The sequence below is a fragment of the Sorex fumeus genome, unplaced genomic scaffold (assembly GCF_029834395.1).
Source record: "Sorex fumeus unplaced genomic scaffold, SorFum_2.1 ptg000043l, whole genome shotgun sequence".
NCBI lineage: Eukaryota > Metazoa > Chordata > Mammalia > Eulipotyphla > Soricidae > Sorex > Sorex fumeus.
In genome coordinates, this window is record NW_026606100.1 from 31,412,999 (window position 1) to 31,424,862 (window position 11,864).

General features: G+C 47.2%; 1 pseudogene; it reads left to right on the top strand.

The window, feature by feature from the left end:
• Window positions 1-2,973: 2,973 nt before the first annotated feature.
• LOC130029545 (40S ribosomal protein S3a-like) lies at window positions 2,974-3,794 on the top strand (annotated as a pseudogene).
• Window positions 3,795-11,864: the final 8,070 nt, after the last annotated feature.

An 11,864-nucleotide genomic window follows, 5' to 3' on the forward strand; every position in this document is an offset into this window, starting at 1 on the left:
TTTGATTCTGTTGAGACGGAAGCAGTCACTGAAGCCCTAGCCAATCAGGGCATTCAAACTCAATACATCAGGATCCTTCGTGAGCTGTATTATGGATTCATTACCAGGATCTCACCATTCTACAAAGAAGTGATCATTGATGTCAAGAGAGGGGTTTGGCAGGGTGATACTATTTCACAGAAACTCTTCAGTGCCACCCTCAAGAATGTCATGCAACGACTGGAATGGGAAGGAATGGGAGTGAAGATAGATGGTCGGCAACTACACCACCTCTGCTTTGCTGATGACATCGTTCTAATAACACCAAACATCAGCCAAGTGGCACAAATGCTAACCAAAAGGAAAAGTTGAATTACAGCTGAATCTCACAAAGACATTGTTCATGAGAAACAGTCTCGTTCCTGATGTTCCATTCACTCTCATCTCTGAATGCAACAGTTATGTGTATCTAGGTCGAGAAGTCAACATGACGAATGACCTGGCACCTGAGTTGCGCAGGAGGTAGAGAGCAGCTTGGAACGCCTTAAGAGCATTGAAGAAATAGCTAAGAGGACGAAAAACCTCCAGCTCCGAGCACATCTCTTCCTGCAGTTCTTCCTGTATTAACATACGCCTCAGAGATTTAGACCCTATGAAAACAGGATGAGAATGCTATTTGGAACTCTCAAAGAGGAATTGAAAGAGCTATGCTTGGAGTATCACGCTTTACTCAAATGAGAGAAAGAATCCGCAGTTCCGATCTCCATCAATGCTCAAGAATCAGGGATGCTGTTTTGTTTTCCAAGGCATCAAAAATCAGATGGGTGGGACATGTAATGAGATTTAGAGACAACTGCTAGACTAGAGCCATTACCGACTGGATTCCACGAGATGTCAAAAGATCGCGTGGACGCCCACTTAAGAGATGGTCAGACTTCTTCATGAAGACCCTGAACGATCGGTTTGAGGCTCTTCATGTTCCTAGAATGAACAGATGCCATTGGGCTACGCTAGCACGCAACAGGGATGAATGGAGACTTTACTGGTGCCCGCTCGAGCAAATTGATAAGTAACAGGATATTAGGTGATCAAGTGATAAGAATACTTGCCTGGGGAGCTGGAACTATAGTACAGTGGGTAGGGTATTTGCCTTGCATTGCAGCCGACCTGGGTTTGATCCCTGGCATCCCATATGGTCCCCCGAGCACTGCCAGGAGTGATTCCTGAGTGCAGAGCCAATCAGTAATTCAAGTATAACTGTGTTCCTGGATGTATGACAATGTTGGAACTACATAGATAAGGCAGGATTTTCTCCTGTCCCTGTCGCTCCTTTCTTCCTTCCCTAGCTGTCTCAGATATATACACATGCACACATATATGTGTATCTGTACTTGTGTGTGTGTCAGAGCATCACCCTAATCATCACTGCGTGTGACCCCAAAACAAAAACAAACAAACAAACGAACATTCCACATCTAACCGAGGTGAGTATATATTCTGCTCCTGCGGGTAGAGTTTTGTATGTCTGTCAGGTGGTGTCCAAATTCTGGAACGTCTATTTCACTTTACCGCCGATGGTTGTTTTGGTTTTGCTTGTATAGAGGGCTTACCTGGTGATGCTTGGGCACACATGCTGCCTGGGACGAACCATCGTGCCAGCCACACTCCCCTCTTGAGTTCTCTTCCCATCACATGTTCAATCAGTTTTGAAAGTGAGGTATTGAAGTCTCTGACTTGATTCTGTTCATCTTAGAGCTCATTGTTAGGTGAGAGAGTGTTTGTAATTCCCATAGTTTTTTTGGGGGGTGGAGGGGGAGGGTTGTGGTGGTCAGGGCTTACTCTGGGCTCTGTGCTCGAGGATCACTTCTGGCAGGGCTTGGGTTGGCCCAAAAACATCTGGAGTGCTAGGGATCAAACTAGGGTTGACTCTGTGCAAGGTAAGCACTCAATCCTCCTGCTCTCTCTCCAGCCCACTTTATTACTTCTATGGCTGTCTTCTGACATTTCTTTTTGTTTTTGTTTGTTTGTTTCATGCACTCAGGAATCACTCCTGGCGGTGCTCGGTGCTTGAGGGACCATATGGGATGCTGGGAATCGAACCTGGGTCAGCTGCATGCAAGGCAAACGCCCTACCCACTGTGCTATTGCTCCAGCCCCTGGCATTTCTTGTAAGGAAGGTCTAATCGCTAGTAGCTCCTTCAGCTTTTGTTGTTGTTTGGGGGGCCACATACCACAGTGCTCAGGGCTTATTCTTGGTTTTGAGCTCAGGGATTTTTCATGAAAGGGTTCGGGGAACCATATGTGCTGTCAGGGACCAAACCGAGGTCAGCTATGTTGAAGGCAGGCACCCTCTCTTATTGCTTTGGCCTCTCCTTGAGCTTTTGTTTACCTGAGAATAAGTTAATTTCTTCTATTGTTTCATTGGGCTGGAGCGATAGTACAGCGGTAGGGCGTTTGCCTTGCACGCAGCCAACATGGCCGACCCGAGTTCGATTCCTCCGCCCCTCTCGGAGAGCCCGGCAAGCTACCGAGAGTATCTCTCCTGCACAGCAAAGCCTGGCAAGCTCCCCATGACATACTCGTTATGCCAAACACAGTAACAACAAAGTCTCCAATGGAGACGTTACTGGGCCCGCTCGAGCAAATCGATGATCAACGGGAGGTCCTTTACCTTTACTTTACCTTTACTATTGTTTCATTAACAGTACTAGGTTTTTTTCTACTTCTACAAAAATTCTATTTTTAGTTTGAAAAATGTTAATAACTAGGGCCTGAGGAGATGGCTCAAAGTGCTTTAGTGTCTGCTTTGTGTTTGGGAGCCCCAGGTTTGAATCCTGACACCGCACAATCCCTAGCACTGTGATGACTCTGAGAACTGCCCGGGAGGCTGCCACACCAGAAAAGAAACGACCTGAGAGCAAGTTTAAGCAAGGCTTTTTAAAGTGAGGTCCCTGAGCTACTTATACAGCAATCTCTCATTAAAAATGATATTTCCACCCTTTTGGCTCTCCGAGCGGCACCATGGTGGTCGGCAAAAACAAGCGGCTTACCAAAGGCGGCAAAAAGGGAGCCAAGAAGAAAGTGGTTGATCCATTTTCTAAGAAAGACTGGTATGACGTGAAAGCACCCGCAATGTTTAATATAAGAAATATTGGGAAACCGCTTGTCACCAGAACCCAGGGAACCAAAATTGCATCCGATGGCCTCAAGGGTCATGTATTTGAAGTGAGTCTTGCTGACCTGCAGAACGATGAAGTTGCTTTTAGGAAGTTCAAGCTGATTACGGAGGATGTTCAGGGCAAAAACTGCCTGACAAACTTCCATGGCATGGACCTCTCCCGTGGTGCTCCATGGCCAAAAATTGGCAGACCATGATTGAGGCTCATGTTGACGTCAAGACGACCGATGGTAATTTGCTTCGTCTATTCTGTGTTGGTTTCACTAAGAAGCGTAATAACCAGATTCGAAAGACCGCTTATGCTCAGCATCAGCTGGTTCGCCAGATTCGGAAGAAGATGATGGAGATCATGACTCGTGCAGACAAATGACTTAAAAGAGGTGGTCAATAAATTGATTCCAGACAGCATTGGGAAAGACATAGAAAAGGCTTGCCAGTCTATTTAGCCACTCCATGATGTCTTTGTTAGAAAAGTAAAAATGCTAAAGAAACCTAAGTTTGAATTGGGAAAACTCATGGAGCTTCATGGTGAAGGTAGCAGTTCTGGAAAAGCTACTGGAGATGAGACAGGTGCTAAAGTTGAACGGGCTGATGGGTGGCTGATGGGTATGAACCACCAGTCCAAGAATCTGTTTAAAATTCAGATGTTCATTGATAACAAATAAAAGTTTTATTTCTGGTGAAAAAAAAAGAGATTTCCAGGGGCTGAAGCAATGGCACAGCAGGTAGGGCATTTACCTTGTATGTGGCAAACCCAGGTTTGATTCCCAGCATCCCATATGGTCTCCCGAGCACTGCCAGGAGTAATTCCTGAGTGCAGAGCCAGGAGTAACCCCTGAGCATCATTGGGTGTGAACCAAAAAGCAAAAAGAAAAAAAAAAGGGGGAGAGAGAGATTTCCAGGGCCTGAGCAATAGTACAGCAGATAGGGTGTTTGCTTTGCACATGGCTGACCTGGGTTGGCTCCCTGGCATGCCATCACCAGTTGTGGCCCAAAAAAACAAAAAGAAAAAGATATTCCCAGACTGGAGAAATAGAACAGGGGTTAAGACACTTGCCTTGCTCAGGGCCAACTCTGGTTTGATCCCAGACACATATATGGTCCTCCTAGCAGGAGTGATCCTTGAGCACAGATCAGGAGTAATTCCTAAGCACCACTAGGTGTGGCCCGACACCCTCACTAAAAAAGTAAAAGGAAAGTAAAGTAAAGGCCCTCCCGTTGATCGTCGATTTGCTCGAGCGGGCCCAGTAACGTCTCCATTGGGACTTCGTTGTTACTGTGTCTGGCATCTCAAATACTCTCGGTAGCTTGCCGGGCTCTCCGAGAGGGGGGGAGGAATTGAACTCGGGTCGGCCATGTTGGCTGTGTGCAAGGCAGACGCCCTACCCTCTGTGCTATCGCGGAGCGATAAGCACAGCGGTAAGGCATTTGCCTTGCGCGCAGCCAGCCCGGCCAAGCCGGGTTCGATTCCTCCACCCCTCTTGGAGAGTCTGGCACTAAAAAAGAAATAATAAAAACCTTTTTTAAAAATGAAATTTCCTGGGGCTAGGGATATATAGGATAGGGTGCTTGTCTGGCTTGCAATTGACCCAGGTTTGATTTTATGGCATTCTTTAAGATCCTCATCGTTCTGCCAGGAGTGACCCCTGAACACAGAGCCAAGAGTAAGCCCTAAGCACAAGTGTGGCTCATAAAACAAAAACAATTTCCTGATCCCTTCGCCCTCTGAACTGAAACATTTGGAAGTTTTAACAAGCATTCCAGATGATTTTGGTTTAGTTCTGTATTGGGCCAAGGGCCATACCTGGTGGTGCTTAGGCAACTCTAGGGATTGAGACTAGTGTTCCTGCAAGCAAAGCGTTTGTTCTAGCTCGTTGAACTATCACTGCCAACCTCCTCCCAGCTGATTGATTTTTAAGATTATTTACTTGGGTATTGGGGTTACACCTGATAGTGTTCATGGGTTTGTTCCTTGCTCTGTGCTCAGGAGTGACCCCTGCCAGTGCTCAGAGGACCACATGTGGTGCTGGGATCAGACCAAGTTCACTGTAGACGCAGCCACATGTAAGGCAAATGCCTTTACTCCTATACCAGTTCTGGTCATTCCCATGTGATTCTTTTTCTGGGTGGGGGGTAGGGGTTGAGTGGGGGCATACCCAGCTGTGCTCAGGACTTACTTCTACTTTTGTGCTCAGGGCTTACTCCTGCTTTTGTGGTCAGGGCTCACTCCTGCTTTTTTTTTTTTTGCTTTTGGGGTCACACCTGGTGATGCACAGGGGTTACTCCTGGCTATGCACTCAGGAGTTACTCCTGGTGGTGCTCAGGGGACCATATGGGATGCTGGGAATCGAACCCGGGTCGGCCAAGTGCAAGGCAAACGCCCTACCTGCTGTACTATCTATCCAGCCCCCTCACCCCTGCTTTTGCGCTCAGGGCTTACTCCTGCTTTTGCACTCAGGGCTTACTTCTGCTTTTGTACTCAGGGATCACTCCTGTTGGGGCTCAGGGAACCATACAGGGCACTGGAGATTAAACTCAGAACAGCTACATTGCAAGGCAAACTCCCTACCCACCGGACTCATGCGCTGGTCCACCCCCTCAGGTGATTCTTATGGTCATTATATTTGACACCTATTAATGCAATTTAGATTAAAGAGCCTAGGGATCATCAAAATATAAGATAATGATGCCATGCTTTTTGACTAGAATATCAAATGGAATTTGTTTATTTAGGCTTGGGATCTATACCCAGCAATGCTCAGGGCTTACTCCTGGCTCTGCACTCAGGAATTACTCCAGGTGGTGCTCAGAGGACTATCTGAAATGCCCAGGATAGAACCCAGATTTGCCACTTAATCACTTAATCACTTAACTTCCCGTTAGTCGTCGATTTGCTCGAGCGGGCGCCAGTAACGTCTCCATTTGTCCCTGTCGCATGCTAGTGTAGCCCAATGGCATCTGTTCGCTCCGGGAACATGAAGGGCCTCAAACCGATCGTTCATGATCTTGACAAAGAAGTCTGACCATCTGGTAGGTGGGCGGCCACGCGGTCTTTTGACATTCCGTGGAATCCAATCAGTAACAGCTCTAGTCCAACGGTCGTCTTTAAATCTCATTATGTGACCAGCACATCTGATTTTCGACACCTTGGCAAATGAGACAGCGTCCCTGATCCTTGATCGTCGACGGATGTCAGAACTCCCGATTCGTTCTCTCATTTGAGTGAAACGTGATATTCCAAGCATAGCTCTTTCTATTCTTCTTTGGGAGACCTGAATAGCATTCTCATCCTGTTTGTGTAGGGCCCAGGTCTCTGAGGCATATGTTAATGCAGGAAGAACAGTGGAATCAAAGAGATGTGCCCGGAGCCGGAGGTTCTTCATCCTCTTAGCTATTTCTTCGACATTCTTGAAGGCGTTCCAAGCCGCTCTCTTCCTCCTGCGCAGCTCGGGTGCCAGGTCATTTGTCATGTTGACCTCTCGACCTAGGTACACATAGCTGTTACATTCGGAGATGGTCGTTCCATTGAGAGCGAATGGGGCGTCAGGAACAAGGCTGTTTCTCATAAACATTGTCTTCGTAAGATTCAGCTGTAGTCCTACCTTTCCACACTCACGGTCAAAGTCGGCCAGCATTTGTGCCGCTTGGCTGATGTTTGGTGTTATTAAAACAATGTCATCAGCAAAGCGGAGGTGGTGTAGTTGCCGACCATCTATTTTCACTCCCATTCCTTCCCATTCCAGTCGTCGCATGATGTTCTCGAGGGTGGCACTGAAGAGTTTCGGTGAAATGGTATCACCCTGCCGCACCCCTCTCTTGACATCAATGATCACTTCTTTGTAGAATGGTGAGATCCTGGTAGTGAATCCGCAATACAGCTCACGGAGGATCTTGATGTATTGGGCTTGAATGCCCTGCTTGGCTAGGGCTTCAATGACTGCTTCCGTCTCAACAGAATCAAAGGCCTTCTTTAAATCAATGAACGTTAAACAGAGCGGCATCTTGAACTCCCGAGAAACCTCAATGAGCTTGGTTATCGTGTGGATATGGTCGATGGTGCTGAATCCTTTGCGGAACCCTGCTTGCTCGCATGGTTGTCCTTCATCTAGTGTTCTGCCAATCCTATTTAGGATGACTCGAGTGAACAACTTGTAGATGACAGACAATAGGCAGATCGGGCGATAGTTGCCAATGCCATGGATGTCTCCCTTCTTGAACAGTAGTACGGTCCTGCTGGTTTTCCATTGGGACGGAACCTTGCATTCAGATAGGTAGCGAGTGAAGAGCCGAGCCAGTGTATTGATGAGTACTGACGGCAGGTTCTTCAGGTGTTCAGGTCTGACCTTGTCTGGGCCAGGTGCTGTTTGTTTCTTTACCAACGAAATGGCGTATCGGATTTCGGAAGGGAGAACGTTGGGAACGACATATCCATCCTGTGGAATTTGGTATGTCGGCAAGTGGACATGGCTATCGAAGAGATTTGAGTAGAAGTCATGGATAATCTTCTCCATTGCTGTTCTGGAGGATGTGATGGATCCATCAGGACGTCGGAGGGCAGTCATCTTGGTCTTATAGTTGGCGAAGGACGTTACGAATACTTTTCCCGGCTTCTGCCGCATCTACCAGTACTTCTGCTCTTCTCTCTTTGAGGTCTTCCTTGATCGCATCTCTGCACTGCTTTGCGAGCTCGGACGTTAGCTTGCGGTTGCCTGAGGCATGCGCCAAACCACACTGGCGAATTAGCTCAAGACACTACTTCCACTACCCAGCCGTCGCCACACTCCAGGACACATCATAAGACACTAAATACCCATCTTCTGGAATTGTCGTACCATATTTGATAGGGTTCAAATATGGTAACACCTACAAGGGTGATTAGAGGTCACCTCAAAAGCCTCTATCCCTCTCAGAAAGACTGGCAAGCTACCGAGAGTATTCCGCCCACACGGAAGAGCCTGGCAAGCTATCTGTTGTGTATTCGATATGCCAAAACCAGTAACTACAACTGGTCTCATTCACCTGACCCTGACGGCTTCACCGACATGGCAGCACTGAGAAGGATGAGAAAGGAGAGGCCGACAAAATCTCAAGGCCGACCTAGGCTGCCACAACGAAGGAAGACAAAAATGATCGTCTGTACTTTCAATGCACGTACGCTAGCATCAGATGCATCCATCGAGGACCTGATGGTACAAGCGCGAATGATCAAGTACGACATCATTGGTCTGACCGAGACAAGAAGGCACGAATCTCACCATGCTGTTTTCGACACTGGAGAAGAATTGTTCCTCGGAACATGCGATAAAAGAGGTGTTGGAGGCGTCGGTGTCCTTGTCAACACAAACTTGGCCAAGAGCATTGATTCATTCGAATGCCTAACAACCTGAATCGGACGTTTACATTTGAATAGATGTGGCTCGCTGCCTGCAGTTTCTATCTTCGTTGTCTACGCACTAACATCTCAGATTTGCCACATGCAAGGAAAAAACCCTACCCACTGTACTACCTCTTCAGCCCCTGAGAAATTCATTTTATAATATTACACACACCTTATGTATGTATTTTTTAGATACACCCAGCGGTGCTCAAGGCTTACTCCTGTCTCTGCACTCAGGGATCACTCCTAGCAGGCTTGGGGGACCATATGGGATTCCGAGGTTCAAACCTTGGTTGGCCGTCTGCCAGGCAAGCACTATTACTCTGACCCCAATACACATGTCTTTTTGTTTTGTTTTGTTTTGGGACCACACCTGGCAGTGCTCAGGGTTTACTCCTGGCTCTGCACTCTGGAATTACTCCTGGCAATGTTCAGGGGACCATATGGGATGCCAGAAATCCTACCTGGATGTACTGTTGCTTGGGCCCCATGTTGTCTGATATTTTTTTTGGCTTTTTGGGTCACACCTGGCAATGCACAGGGGTTACTCCTGGCTCTGCACCCAGAAATTACCCCTGGCAGTGCTCAGGGGACCATATGGGATGCTGGGAATCAAACCCGGGTCAGCCGCGTGCAAGGCAAATGCCCTACCCACTGTGCTATTGCTCCAGCCCCTGTCTGATATTTTTATCTATTGTATTTTATTTTCATCTGTCGGATTTTAGTTTTTAGAATGCTCATATGATTGCTCATATGCTCAGAAGAATATAAATTCTTCTCATAAATCATATTCTGAAGTTCAAAAACTACTGCTTTCAGAAGTTACCAGAGGGAGAGATGGTTGCCAGAAGGCAGGAATATGTATAAATCTAAGCTCCACAGATCCTTCAGAGTTGAAACTTCCACAAGACAAAGCTTAGGGCTGGAGAGATTGTACAGGAGTTAAGGAACTTGCCTTGTTTAATTCCTCACATCACATACGACCACTGAGCACTGTCAGGAATCATCCCTGAGCACTGCTCAGTGTGGTGCAAAACCAAAAAAAGAAAAAAAAAGCAAAGAAATTCAAAACACCATAATGCAAAGCTTTTTTTTTAATTTAATTTTTTGAGTTTTTTTTTAATTTTTATTAGTGAAACACCATAAGGTACAGTTGTAGACTTAAAAATTTTTGTGCTTGGGTTTCAATTATACAATAATGCAAAGCTTTTGATGCAAGTCTGATGGTCTCGAGGAAATCTCAGTGCTTTGAAGGTAGTGAATGTGATTAGAAGAACAATTTAATGGAAGCCACAGAACTCCATAGTCCACAGTGACTCTCAATGTGCATGCCGTCAGCCCAGGTACCAGGCGTGCTGTAGAAACAGACCCTAAGGGATATTGGAAGTGGCCATAGACTCCAGCTGCTGTGAGCAGTCCTGCTTTGCCAGTGTCTGTCTTCTGGTGGTTTCCACCTTCCTTCCCTGATCCCAGTGTACAACCTTACTCAGCTGCTGTCCACAGCATCACCCTTGACTGGGACCTAAGGAACTGCATTGCACTGAAGGAGAGTCCCAGCAAGCCAGCAACGGGCCTGACAGTGCTCAAGGCTGCACTGCAGTTGTAAGGTGGCCTGGGGATCCTTCCAGCTGGGCCCTGTTACCCTGCTAAATGGAAACAAACCTGGTGGATAGAGAGGGACAGACTCACCCTGAAGCCATGGAGAGTGGAACAAAACAGAGCTATTTTATCTCTGGTCTAAGCACGAAGGGTGAAATTCATGGAACACTGAACATTCAGGGTCCTGTGCATGCCAGGCCTGCATTCCAGTCCACTGAACTATCTCTCCAGCCTCTCACTGATCAATCTCACCCTCAGGGGGCCAGTGACACCCTGCACTCTGAGTACTGAAAACCACCTAGCATTAGATTCTCCACCAGAGTGCTCCTTCTGTCATTCAAGGGATCCAAACTGAACTTTGTCCTTTTGTTATCTGCTGTTTCCATAGGTTTCTCTTCTACTCGTTCTAATCTTGTGAGTGAATGCACTCTGTACACTATTAGCTATATCAGATTAAAAGCAAAGAAGTGAGGGACTGGAGCAATAGCACAGCGGGTAGGGCATTTGTTTGCCTGGCACATGGCCAACCCGGGTTCGAGTCCCAGCATCCCATATGGTCCCCTGAGCACTTCCAGGAGTGATTCCTGAGTACAGAGCCAGGAGTAACCCCTGAGCATTGCCAGGTGTGACCCCCCCCCAAAAAAAGAAAAAAGAAACCATTAGAAGTGCCCTGGATGGGGCTGAAGAGATTCCTCAGTGGGCTGAGTACAGGCTTTGTATGCAGGAGACCTGGGTTTGATCCCTGGCACCACAGGGTTCCCCAAGAACCTCTCAGATTGGCCCCCTCAAGTACAGAGCTAGGAGTAGCCCTCGAACACTGCTGAATTTGGCCTTAACCCCAAAATTAGCAAAAGCAATGCTTGAATATTTTTGTGTGCTTGTGTTTTGTTTTTGGCATAGGGGACTCACCAGGGAGTGCTCAGGAGCCCTTCCTAGCAAATTGCTTGGGGGCTGCTCCCTGCAGAGCCCAGGAGAGCAGGTACTGCTGGGAGTACCTGTACATGCAAAACACATGCTTCTGATCCCTGTGCTGTCTCCCAGTCTGAGTTTCATTTGTTTGTTTTTAAAGTATTTTTGGTCACCCTCAGGGACTAGTTGCCCATACTCTGGGACCGCATGGTAGTAGGGTTCAAACCTGCGTGCCCCTCATGCAAAGCATGCACTGCAGCCATTTGAGCCATCTCTCTGAATCCCCATCTTGAAATTTCATTTGGTTTTGGTATATTTTGTTTGGGAGCCACACCGGTAATGCTCAAGGGCTAATCCAGTCGGTGCTTAAGAGTGGGTCCTGCAGGGGGAGTTGGGGGGACCATACAGTGCTGGGAATCTAGCCCAGACTTTCTTAAATTATATCTCTAGTCTTCTTTCTAGAAATCATTGTTATCATTATTATTATTGTTATTTTGGTTTAAGGGCTCACATCTAACTGTGTCCAGGGACTAATCCTGGCTCTGTGCTCATGCGCTTGTGCTGCTCAAGAACCCTGAGCACTACTTGGGAGTCAAACCAGCACCAGAGGGCTGCAGGGAAAATGCCTCAAATGCTGGGCTATCTTTCCCATCCCCATCTTGAAATTTTAATGCTTAAGTTTTGAGCTGTCACTGTCACTGTCCCCCCGTTGTTCATCGATTCGCTCGAGCAGGCCCAGTAACATCTCCATTGTGAGACTTGTTGTTACTCTGTTTGGCATACTGAATATGACACGGGTAGCTTGCCAGGCTTTGCCATGCG